We start from the raw sequence: 11,372 nt of genomic DNA, 5'->3' as shown, positions 1-11,372 counted from the left end.
GCCCTCTGTGAGTTTGCCTATTCACTCTGTTCAACTCACTGCTCATAAGAATAGGGAACCTTTTTACTTGTCATCTCTGAATGAGATGGCTTTTTTAATAGATGAGACTTAGGGATAAAAGGAATCAGTTTGCTTTGTTCTGTCAAAGTGAAGGTTAAGAGAAGGGTTTGCAATTTTGAAAACAAAACACAGGGCAATGAAATGAATTATTATCAGTGCCCTTGTATTTTGACTCATAATCTTCACTCCTGTCACGTTTCCCTTTCGAGATATCATTTATCACCTGGACTGAGGATAAACCTCCCTTGCATCCTCTCCGTCTGTGTGAGCCTCTGAAACCTTTTGCTTTAGTCTTTGACCTTTATTTATTTCCCTCATTCCCTTCTTCAGCTCTCTCTTCTGTCCCTACTCCCCCACCTCCTTTTTCAATCAATAGGAATACAGGTGTATTTTTGGTTTAATAAAAACTAGGAACTGGGGAATACATCTCTTGCTGACTAAACTCAGCCCTGCCTGGCTCATTCTGAACATACATGCTAAAATGGGTGAGTTTCACTGATCTAGTTTTCTCAGTGCTATGTCAAGCTAACGCAATGTGGGGTTTGCCCATTCCACCGTACCAGCCTGACTATAAGCTAGTGCAATGGGTTTTCACCCACCCAGTTCATCAGACTCACTCCTGTTCAGCCCAGATAGCGTGCTAAGTCACGGGCTAATGCAGCGAGGCTTTGCTTTGTCTATCTGCACTAATCTTATGCAATACAATCCTTTGTGAATAATATAAATAAGAAAACAAATAACTATACAAAGACATCTGTGCTTTGAGCCCAAGAGCTCTACCTTCTCCCATATTTTCGCTTAGCATATACAACAACACAGAATGATTTGTCACAGTGTTTTATTTCAATCCCTTCTTTTACTGTTCTAGAAGTACTAGGCTAACATTTGTTCTTCATACATTCAAAGCCTACTATTTTTCTGATCTTACTTTATATCCACTGTGCAGAATGTATCTGACTAGAGCAAACAGTTATTTATATTCCAATTATGATCAAAGAGGCACAGCAAAATCTCTTATATCTACTGCCTCTAACATAGTCGTATAGATTGTCACTAAAAACAGCATTTCAGCAGCTGTCAGACAAGCTGCTTCGTATTCATATGAGTGTTTCCTGCTACAAGTAAAAATCCTGTGGAAAAAGAACTGCATATGCAGAGGACAGCACTGGAAGCAATGATTTTATTTTTTATTGCTCTGCTTGAAGAGAAATTGGATTAATGTCTACTTTTTGGGTGTTTCCAGCAGCTCTAAAGTAATGAGCAGGGATGGAGGTCAAGATGTTGCTATTGCTCCTTTTTCTGATGTGGAGCTCAAATTCACCATACAGATGTCTCTGTGTCTCTGGTAGCAAATATAATGAGGCTGAGACTTTCTCTGTCTCTGGGACGAATGGCAGGGCACAGCTTGTGCTCGTGTGCTAAACAACTCTCCTCCAAAACACAGTGGCCCCATTTGTATGGTTTGCTGGGTACAATGTGGGTATGAGCTCTGCTGGGTTCTTACTCTCCTGTGAAGGGTGCTTGAGTGCCTGGTCTGGGTGGGAGCTAGTTGGCACAGGTTAAACCTTTTTCAACGATAAGCTTGCTAAAAATTAAATGGGATGGGTGCTTGAGGCCATACTATGGACATAGCCCTTGGGACTTGCAATGACCCCAGTATTGTTCATGGATACTGGCAGGGGAAGAAGGACTGGGAGTGCAAGCTGCCCAAAAGGCATAACCTGGCTAACATGGAGACAACAGCACACGCTGGGTAAGCAGCACTGAATGAGTTACCTAGTCCTCCCATGACCACAGTTTAAAGGTTATTGAAAAGCTTTCCTTGAGCACCCCAGTTCACTTTGGCTATTCTCTTACTGGAGAGGCCAATAAGAGATACAAGGGCTGCAGGAAACCTCAGCACCTCATGAGTCTGCTGGCGGAGCCAGGATGTGGCAGTGTGGCCTCACCATGGTGGTACGAAGGGTAGTGAAGAGGCTGACCATGAGAAGCCAAGCTTACACTTTGCTGCTCAGTCTTTCTCATTCCTGCATCTCCAAGTGGTGCTGGCCTGCCAGCTGGGTTCATTTGCCCTGGGGAAGTAGCTCATTTAGTGCAGAGAGATCAGCACAGCCCTTTCTCTAGTGGGGTTGTGGAAGCGAATGTTTAGCTTTCTTCATTTGGAAATATGAATTTGTGTCCCCAGCTACCTTGGTGGTTAGCTTCCTCTATAATTTACAAGTGTTTATGCTTTCCCCATGGGGTACAAGTACAAGTCAATCTTGAGTTCATTTCCAGTACATACAGTATATTTTTGCCAAGGCTCAAATACTTTCTAATGTAATACACCCCATCCCTTTCCTAAAATCAATGTTTCAAAACACAATTAACAGTGCTGTAATAGACCTCAAAATATCGGAAAAGAACTGTGAGCTAGAGGGCTCCAAGATACCACGAACAGTCTAGATAAGAGTACTTTAACTCTACTGTTGGAGAAAGAAGTTGAATTTTCCCTCTTTCACTCAGATAGCGATTTCCAAATATTATATGCTATAGAAATAATTTATATAACAACTGTTATTGACCTATGGTGCTTTTCCACATTGTTGAAAGAAAATATATTTACCTTAAAGATATAAAACAGCTTTTCTTTCCCTTCTAGAAGGACTATTTTTCTGTTTTATTTGAATGCAACTAACTTTAAATGTTTCAGAAATTTTAACTCTACCTTCTTAAACTTTTATGACCTTTAGTAAGTAAAAATCCATGCAAAAATAGATGTTACTGATTGCAGAGTGTCTGTCATCTGTCTAAAAGACCTGGTAGTACATTTAATCTGATGACATTATAGACTACTGGCTTTCCAGTCTCTTCCATGAGCCCTACATCACAGGTCTGGCAGTAAGCCTAACAAAAAAATGCTAGTTTGATGGAGATGGCAAAGTCACTAGAAAGCTCCTTCTAGGCCATGGGGAAATGACTATCATCTGCCACTTATTTCTTCTAGAAAGGGGCATAGGGCATCTCAGGATCCACATAGTGAAATACCTGTCCAGGCTCACTCACTGAGTGCTAAAAAGGGAACTGGTATGCCACAGTCCGGAATAGCAGAAATATGTATACTTTGTTGATGAAACCAGTCTGTCTTATGATGATGATGATGATGATCTTTTCAACTCCTAAATCCATATTTAGGCATTGCTGGTAGCAGACTGCCTTGACTTTAAAAAAAAAAAAGAAAAAAAAAAAGGCACTTCTTACTTCCCTTTTCCTTCTGCAGAAGCTGCAGGATATGCAGAGCTTTCATTTCCAAAGTTAGACATCTGGATATGGCTATAAGACCATAGACCTGGCATTTGTTTAAAAAATAAATTGTGGTGAGAAAGCTTTGTGCATATTTTTGATATATTTCCTAAGCACTCATGCCAATGTAATAATCCTCCAAAATAATTGTGAGAATTCACCAAAGAGGCCAAGAGTCTGAATCATTATTGATTTTCTCCTTTAAATAACATTCATAAAAATATTTTTAATTTGCTGTGAGTGATGAAATGGAATCACCACGTTGCGAAGGCAGAAACCTCTCACTGCTATAGCTGAGGTTTTGCTAAAGGCAAAAGAACTACAACAATCCATTGATTTCAGTGAGCTGTTAGAAAAACTTGTGATCATTGGAGTCAGGTACATTAATGCCAGGCAGTTCATAAATTTTCTCACCTTCACTGTGTCACCATTTCAAACAAAACCTTCTAGCCTAGCTCTGAAAAAACAGGAAGTTGACTAGTTCAGGAAGTTGTGCATGTGCATGCAAATATTTGCAAAAGCCATTTAGGAACACTACGTTTAATTTGTACATATGGGAAGGAAACACTACATATATTAATAACTTACAGTTCTAAAGCTGGTCTTTTAATAACTTAGCTATGGAACTAAATGTATGTCTTTTTCTTTGTGTCTATGTTGGACAAGATTCTAGCTTACAGACTTGTTCAATTCATACTTATACGGGGTTGTGATGCTGCTAAGAAGCCCCTGTGTGCCACTGCAATCCAAATGAATCGCTCTGACTTGGTACTGATCTTGCTTGCATTAGTGCTGCCTGTAAACTTTTGCTGGGGAATTTCTGTCAGCCATACGAAAAGCTAGTAAGGAGTTCACAAGTCAGGTACCAGTCACATCAAGTAGCGATGCAAATAAAGCAGACTCGCTGCCAAAAAAAATGCCACTGTCAGGTCCCTTTCTAAGCATTAGGCCTTTTTCTTTTTTTTTTCTCCTGAATGTTTTAAACTTTTTTGCAGCTCCTCAAGTGCCTGAACCTTTGTGATGCTCAGGGGCTTCCCTTTGCAGCTCTGCAGCCCTTGCCCTGTAATACTGCTGGCTGCCTTTCACTTGCAGCTGTGTGAGCCGTCGCCTGAGCGTGCGGAAGCTGCTGTGGCAGTGCTGTTCTGCTGCTGCTTCTGTGCTGCTGTTCTTGTCACCTTGCACTTGCACATCCTGAAGTGTTGTTATGTCTTTTTTGTCAGATTTCTTATGGAAAGTGACTGTCACCAGGATGAGAATCTCTTTCTCCTTTTGTTTTTTGTTTTTCCCTGAAAATAACTTTAATCACTGAAGTCTATTGCATGCCATCAGCTATGGACCCTGCAAAGACATCTTGGTGCACTTAAGCCTGTCTCAACGTTTTTTAAGATACAAAAATTGAATCAATTTTCTTTCACAATCCATAACTAACTGGTGGAGTCTTTAGACAAAATATTGTTTAGATCAAGAGTTTGAAAGTAAATAGAGAAGACAAAAAATAATGCTGCCCATGAGGCACCCAGTTTGAAAACAAGATTTTTACAAGAAAGAAGAAGCTCAGATGCATGAAGCAACAATTATCAGTATAGGCTTAGGTAGGGGTTTCCTTTGTGAATTTTTTCTATTACTGTTTATTATGAAGTTTCTCTGAAGACTTTGCTCCTGACTAGTACAAGCGGCAAAACACCAAAAGAGGACATTCACTTCATAGGGAGTGTTGCTATAGAAAACAATTAAGGATGAGACTGAACTGCAAAGTTCAAAATGGGATCCAGAGAACATGGCTATTTATGTGGACATAGGGGCTTCATTATTTGTATTCACTGTAATTGCAGGGGTGAATGTTCTAATAAGAAGATGAAGTTGCCCTTGTGTCTTGGCTCCAAAGAATATTGAAACATTTTTACAAAGAGGGCCAACTGTGCCACATCTCAAGAGAGACCTCGTTCATACCAGCAATTAAAAGCAGCCTTTAAGAAACCCTTGTAAGAAATGTGAGACTGATCTTAAAAATCTCTTTTTTAAAATACAGAAGGACTTTTATCCTGGGGCTCACACTGCAAGTAGAAGTATTGATAATATGAGGAGAATTATAAAGGTAAAATGAGATATTAAAGCAGTGGGGAAGGAGGGTTACAGTCCTTTCTTCTCACCTGTTTTGTCCAGATTGGGTCCTACAATACTGAAACAACTTCTTATAAAATCCCTCTGCATTAAATGAAAGCTAGGTGGTAAGTAGCTCAGCTTGTTTATGACATGGGTGCCTACCTCCTCCTTTGAGTGATGAGTCCTCCATGTGAACGTGGTCCTGAAGGCCTCCTGTGAAGTATCGAGTGCTTTCAATTACCCATGACTTCAGCAGGGCTTAACGATACTGAACATCTCACAGGAGCGATTTCTAGTGCACCAGTTCTCAAAATTACAGAGTGCAGAAAGCACTGACAGAGAGCTGTGAGGTTCTGACAGCTGGGCCAATTACGTACCAATATTTGAGCGTGCAATAGCTTAGGCCCACTTGTTTTTACTAAATAACATGACAGAAATGGATAAAAAGCACTGTGTCTACAGAGTGACCCATTTATATTACAAGGGAGAATTGCCTAGCTTTGGGGTAATACATATTTATGTGGAGTTTTGCATATCAACAGAAGTAAAGTAGTTGTAAGACTGATATTCTATAAGGCCTGTGGGAATCCAGATTAGGAGATATAAACAAACAAAAATCTGTTTCTGGTTGAAATATGGAGAAGAGATGAGCAAAATGCGAACAGAAGTTGAATCATTTTGAAAAAGCAAGTTAGAATTCTGCAAATTACTAGAGTGAAAATAGCATAGCCAATTATTTCTAAGGAAGCTAGATCTTTAGTGGTTATAATAGTTAATAAAATGTAATTTGGCACCATCACATTATGAAGCTTTAGCAATAATGTGGGCTTTCCAGTAATAAAGCACAGTCGATAGTAAGCGTTGGTGCTACAGCTGCTGTCTTCCATTTCTATCCAATTCATCTCTTTCAGTGCCTGAAGCTGTTCAGCAAGACCAAGGGAAACAACATTAGCCTCTTTATTATTTATAACTCATTTTTTTCCGTGATAACACTGCAATACCATAAACACTGTTTCCATGGAAACTCAAACAAGACACAATTACCATGGGTATTGTGGTTTATACCTCTAGGAATATAGGTGTCTAAAGTTTCAACCTGTCCCTGCATGACAAAGGAATGCAAAAGTGATTGATATTTTTAATTACTGGGTAATATTGGCTGAGTTGGGGAATTTCCTGATTTGCAGTGCTGCAATCATGTTATCCAATTACATCTCATGCTTCTCACCGACTTTATTTGAAAGCTGTTCTTTAAAAAATGCAATTAGAAGGATTTCCTTGTTTTAACAGACTTTGGTGATGCTAAATGGTGCATTACATTCATGTGATATGGAGTAATAGCATTTAAGGACTGGGAAACCAAAAATTACTTTGTGGATTTTGTAATGCAGATGGATAAACCTGAGGCTGTATGAGAAACACAAAGAAATTAGGTGATCTGAACTGTAAAGGTCATCCACAGGTTACCTAAGGCATAACTGAAAAGGAAAATATTTCCTTTGAGTTATTATCTAGCTGGGAGAGTGAAGACCCTCATAGAAAATTCAAAGACCCTTTACCCTCTCTTGAATTACTTAACCAAACCATGGGCTCAATAATTCTATAGTAAAATATAAAAATACAAAAATGGACCAAAAGAACAGCTTTAGTAATACCATAATGTAGTAGGTAAGGAATTATTCTCTTATTTCATGCAGAATGTTACACAACTCAAGACCGTCTTTTTCCAGTTATATGAGGACAAAATTTCTGCAGAACTGGGTGATAAACTCAAATCAGTCATATGAAATAAAGGAGTGCTTTTCTCTCATTTCTCCTAAAAAGAGACTCAGTGCCCTTTAGTCGGTGAAACAAACAAGCTTTGGGTCAAAAAACAGAGCATGAAGAAGGGAGTCTCTCTCACTTAGTGGATTAGGCACTCACCTGGAAGTTGTTAACTGCTGCTGCACTGCTGACCTTTAATTATTTATGCAAGATGGAAGATTATTAAAAAGGAAGGCTCAGAGCAAGTCCTTTCCACTATCAATAACAAGCCTGGTGTTCTGGGCACTGCTCTGTAAAACCAAGCCAAACCCACTCCTGCAGAGATTAATTAAAGGAAAGATCCTTGGTGAAGGGGTGAATCAGAGCTCAGGCATTTAGGAGGAAGTCTGGGACACAGCTAAGGAAGTGAGGCAGCAGCACCTTTGAATCTAGTGTGTCCTTTCCTTCATTTTCTTAACAAGCGCTTACAAAAAAACCATTTGCTTTTAGGGTTTAATGGAACATGTCATTAGACTTCAACAGAATTTTTAACACTGCCTGTTTTGGCAAGAATCTGAATTTGTTTGTTTGTTTTCATCTGAGCCAAACCTGTTTTGCAATTGTTTGCTTTGCCTGCAGATCAGTTATTGACAAATTCTATCTGCAGAATAATGCTATGAATATTTCTGCTTCTCAGCCAGAACGGCTGCTGCTTCCTGCTCAAGGAAGCTGAAATATCTCTTTCCTCCTTGGGACAGAAAGCTGTCTTTTCTTGCCTCTCAGGAAAGGTACTGCCTAAGTTCAAAAGTCACTTTTGCAGAACAGCACAGGAGAACTTGATTAGGTTAGTGGATGGGCTAGTAAAACGTTCTTCTGTCTAGAATAACAAGATTCAATAAAATTATTGCTCTATTCTAATGTCATGCTACAGCATTATGCTGGTAAAGAACCGAGATACATTCATTGTTCTCCACAACTGTATAGCCAGAACCGAGATACATTCATTGTTCTCCACAACTGTATAGCCAAAGAGGGGTCTATCCACCTGAACAGTTCTTGCTTCCTACAGTTACCCTTGCACATTGCTGCACTTCACTTTAGATATCCTTATTTCCTTTTGTTTTGTGCAACTTACTTCTCATTCTGTTTTGTCTTTGAAACGAAGTCTCTAGAACCAAGGTTGGGATCCAGTTGCCTAAACAGGTGAGACAAGCATAATTTTGGATGCTCTGGGATATCTGAGACATCCTCATTGGGTTGGTAGATACTCTACAGGACTTAGGGGAAGCCTGTGCCCTTCTAGAATAGCAATTTAGTCCGTGCTGTTTGCATAGGGCTAGACCTGTCTGCAGTCTGCTATGTGCCAGCATTTCTTGGTCTCTCACTGAAAGAGATGCAGAGGGTGTTTGCTCAAAGAAGAAAATTAATGAATCTGTGGACTGTAACATCTTGTGATAAGCTCAAAAAATCTATTTACTGTAGATAAAGACTGCAGTACCACTTCAAAGTCTTGGGAAGGACTCCTTGATATACATGTGTAATCCCCACACTGGGGCTGCTCTAAACTAGCCAACGAATGTGTCCAGGACTGTTGTCTGGCACTGGTGCCAACTGGCATGCAAAAATTTCAGTCCACACTGCTGAAGCCTTTCGGCTGCCTCCAAAAGGTAGCTACATGCAAACTGTTCATTGAGAGTGTGTGCAGGTGTATGCTGTCTACCCAGCTGTGCTGGTGAATGGTTTGGCCGACTGCTAGCTGGGGCAGTCCAAAATGACGCCAGGGACTGTTCTCATAATTGAGATGATTTAGTTCAGCTCCCCAGAAATATTCCCTACAACTGTGTTGCTTACTGGTGTAGATGTAATCTATGACTTCACCAGCCCATTCTTATGTTCAATCGGAAAATAATTCAGGAGGATCTCTGGAGCCCATGTGGTCTAACCCCCTGCTCAAAGCAGAGTCACCTTCAAGATTAGAGCAGCGTGCTTGGGGCCTTCTTCATCCAACTTCTGAAACTCTCTGAGGATGGAGATTTCACAGGCTGTGTGGGCAACCTGTCCCAGTGCTTGACCACTCACTGGGACATTCACTCACTGTGAATGTTTTTGTCCTTGTATCCAAGCAGATATAGGCCACATCTCACTGATATGCATCCTACTGATTCTTTGGGATGTCCCTCTCCAGGCAACTTATTCTTGTGAATTATTGCCTGGATTTTGCAGTGGGCAGGAACAGGTGTGAGTTACGGCAGCTTCACATTATCCTCTGTTAAGTGATACAAAGGAATGGGCTGTGTGTGCACTCTCAGCCCAGCCCAGTAGGGAGGCAAGGCCTGAGAGGCTTAAACACCCCTGAAAGTACATTGTGTGGTGGTGAACAAAGCAAAGAGCTGGGGACTCCCCAGGCCCTTCTGCTTCCTTCCTGTACCCCATTTTTCTGTGTTTTTTTTTTCCTTGTAGTCCTTTGCATTGCATATCTTTGGCAATTTTTGGCTTCTCAGGCGTGGGGAGATTTACTAGAGCTAAGGGGAAGGAGGTAGTTCTGAAACAAACAATCTGACTATGTAAGAGTGGATGTGGGTCTGCAACAGCATCAGAGAGAGAAGTCTCTGTAACTAGTATTTCCTGTTCACAGAATCACAGAATCAACTAGGTTGGAAGAGACCTCTGGGATCATTGAGTCCAACCTTTCACCTAACACCACTGTGTCAACTAGACCACGGCACTAGTCATAGAATCATAGAATGGTTTTCCAACCCCCCTGCCACAGGCAGGGACACCTTTCCACAAGACCAGGTTGCTCAAATCCCCATCTAACCTGGCCTTGAACACTTCCAGGGAAGGGGCACCCACAACTTCTCTGGGCAACCTGTTCCAGTGTCTCACCACCCTCAGAGTAAAGAATTTCTTCCTAATATCTAATCTAAATCTACCCTCTTTCAGTTTAAAACCATTCCCCCTCGTCCTGTCGCTACTTGCCCTTCTAAAAAGCCCCTCTCCAGCTTTCCTGTAGGCCCCCTTCAGGTACTGGAAGGCTGCTATAAGCTCTGGCAGGTTATTCCAGAAATCCTTGAATTCTGTGTTTTTTCCAATTCTCACTTTTAATTGTGTGTGCTTTAATGTCATCTAGCTACCGCATCATCAGCTGGGTACCTCCAAGGTGTCTTCCATTACATTCTGTGAAAACATGCCCTTCCTGGCTATTATTTCCTCAGCAAATGTTAGCATGGCTTCAGTTATTATTTCCTTTAGAAGAAGGAATTTAATAAATATCAGGCTGTCCTATAAAACAGGTTGTTTTGTTTTCAGCAAACCAGGGCAGAGGTTTTTAATCACTAATTCATTTAATTACATTGGAAAACAGAATAGCAATGGAGATTTCAGCCCAGCCACTTGGTTTCAGCTGTAACAAGCTCCTCTAATTCTTCACATGCCATACGTAACATCCATCCCCACACCAGCAGCCCCACCAGGGCCCTGCAAACAGCGGGGAGGAGACTGTGCCAAGGTGGGGCTGGGCATTGGGCTGGGGCGTGAGGCCAGGCACGGGTCTGGGGCCTCCGGGATCGGGCAGGGCCTGGGCTTGGGCTGGTGCTGAAATGTGGCAGCCGGTGGCAGGCCCCCATGCCTGTGGTGTCATCGGAGCCTGGTGTGGCCTTGTAGGGCTGCTCTCTATATGCGGTCTTCTTCGATGGTTTTCTTCTCTGCCTTAGGTGTCCTCACAAGTACACATGTGATGGGAAAGGACAATAATGCTGAGCCACATCCGAAGAAACAGCCACGGCCATAGAAACTAAAAAGAAGTGAAAGAAAAACTCTTACACAAAACCCGTGTGTTAGTAAAATGCCAGCTTGCCTTCACTTTCTTTGTGATGCATCGGCTTTCCACTCCCTCAGTTTGTTTATCTTTTAATCCAAGTGGTGGTTTCTTTGGGTTCATGCTAATACAGTTTAAAATATCTCTGTGGAAAGGATTGAAATGATTTTCCATCTATAGATAAGGTCTAAGACTAGATCTGTTTGTTTGTTTTTTGCTTTCTTTTTGACTGTGCAGAAAAGCTTTATGTTACAAGATTAAATCATACTGCTCCTTGTGTTAGCCTTTCTTATTCAGATAAAACAAAAGAGTACATGACTAGGGATTGCTTTGTTTTCCACAAATTGCTCTTCATTTATCTTGTGTA

This window comes from Nyctibius grandis, chromosome 2 (genome assembly GCF_013368605.1).
Source record: "Nyctibius grandis isolate bNycGra1 chromosome 2, bNycGra1.pri, whole genome shotgun sequence".
NCBI classification, from domain to species: Eukaryota; Metazoa; Chordata; class Aves; order Nyctibiiformes; family Nyctibiidae; genus Nyctibius; species Nyctibius grandis.
The sequence above is the reverse complement of the archived record's forward strand: the minus strand, read 5'-3'. Positions refer to the sequence as shown.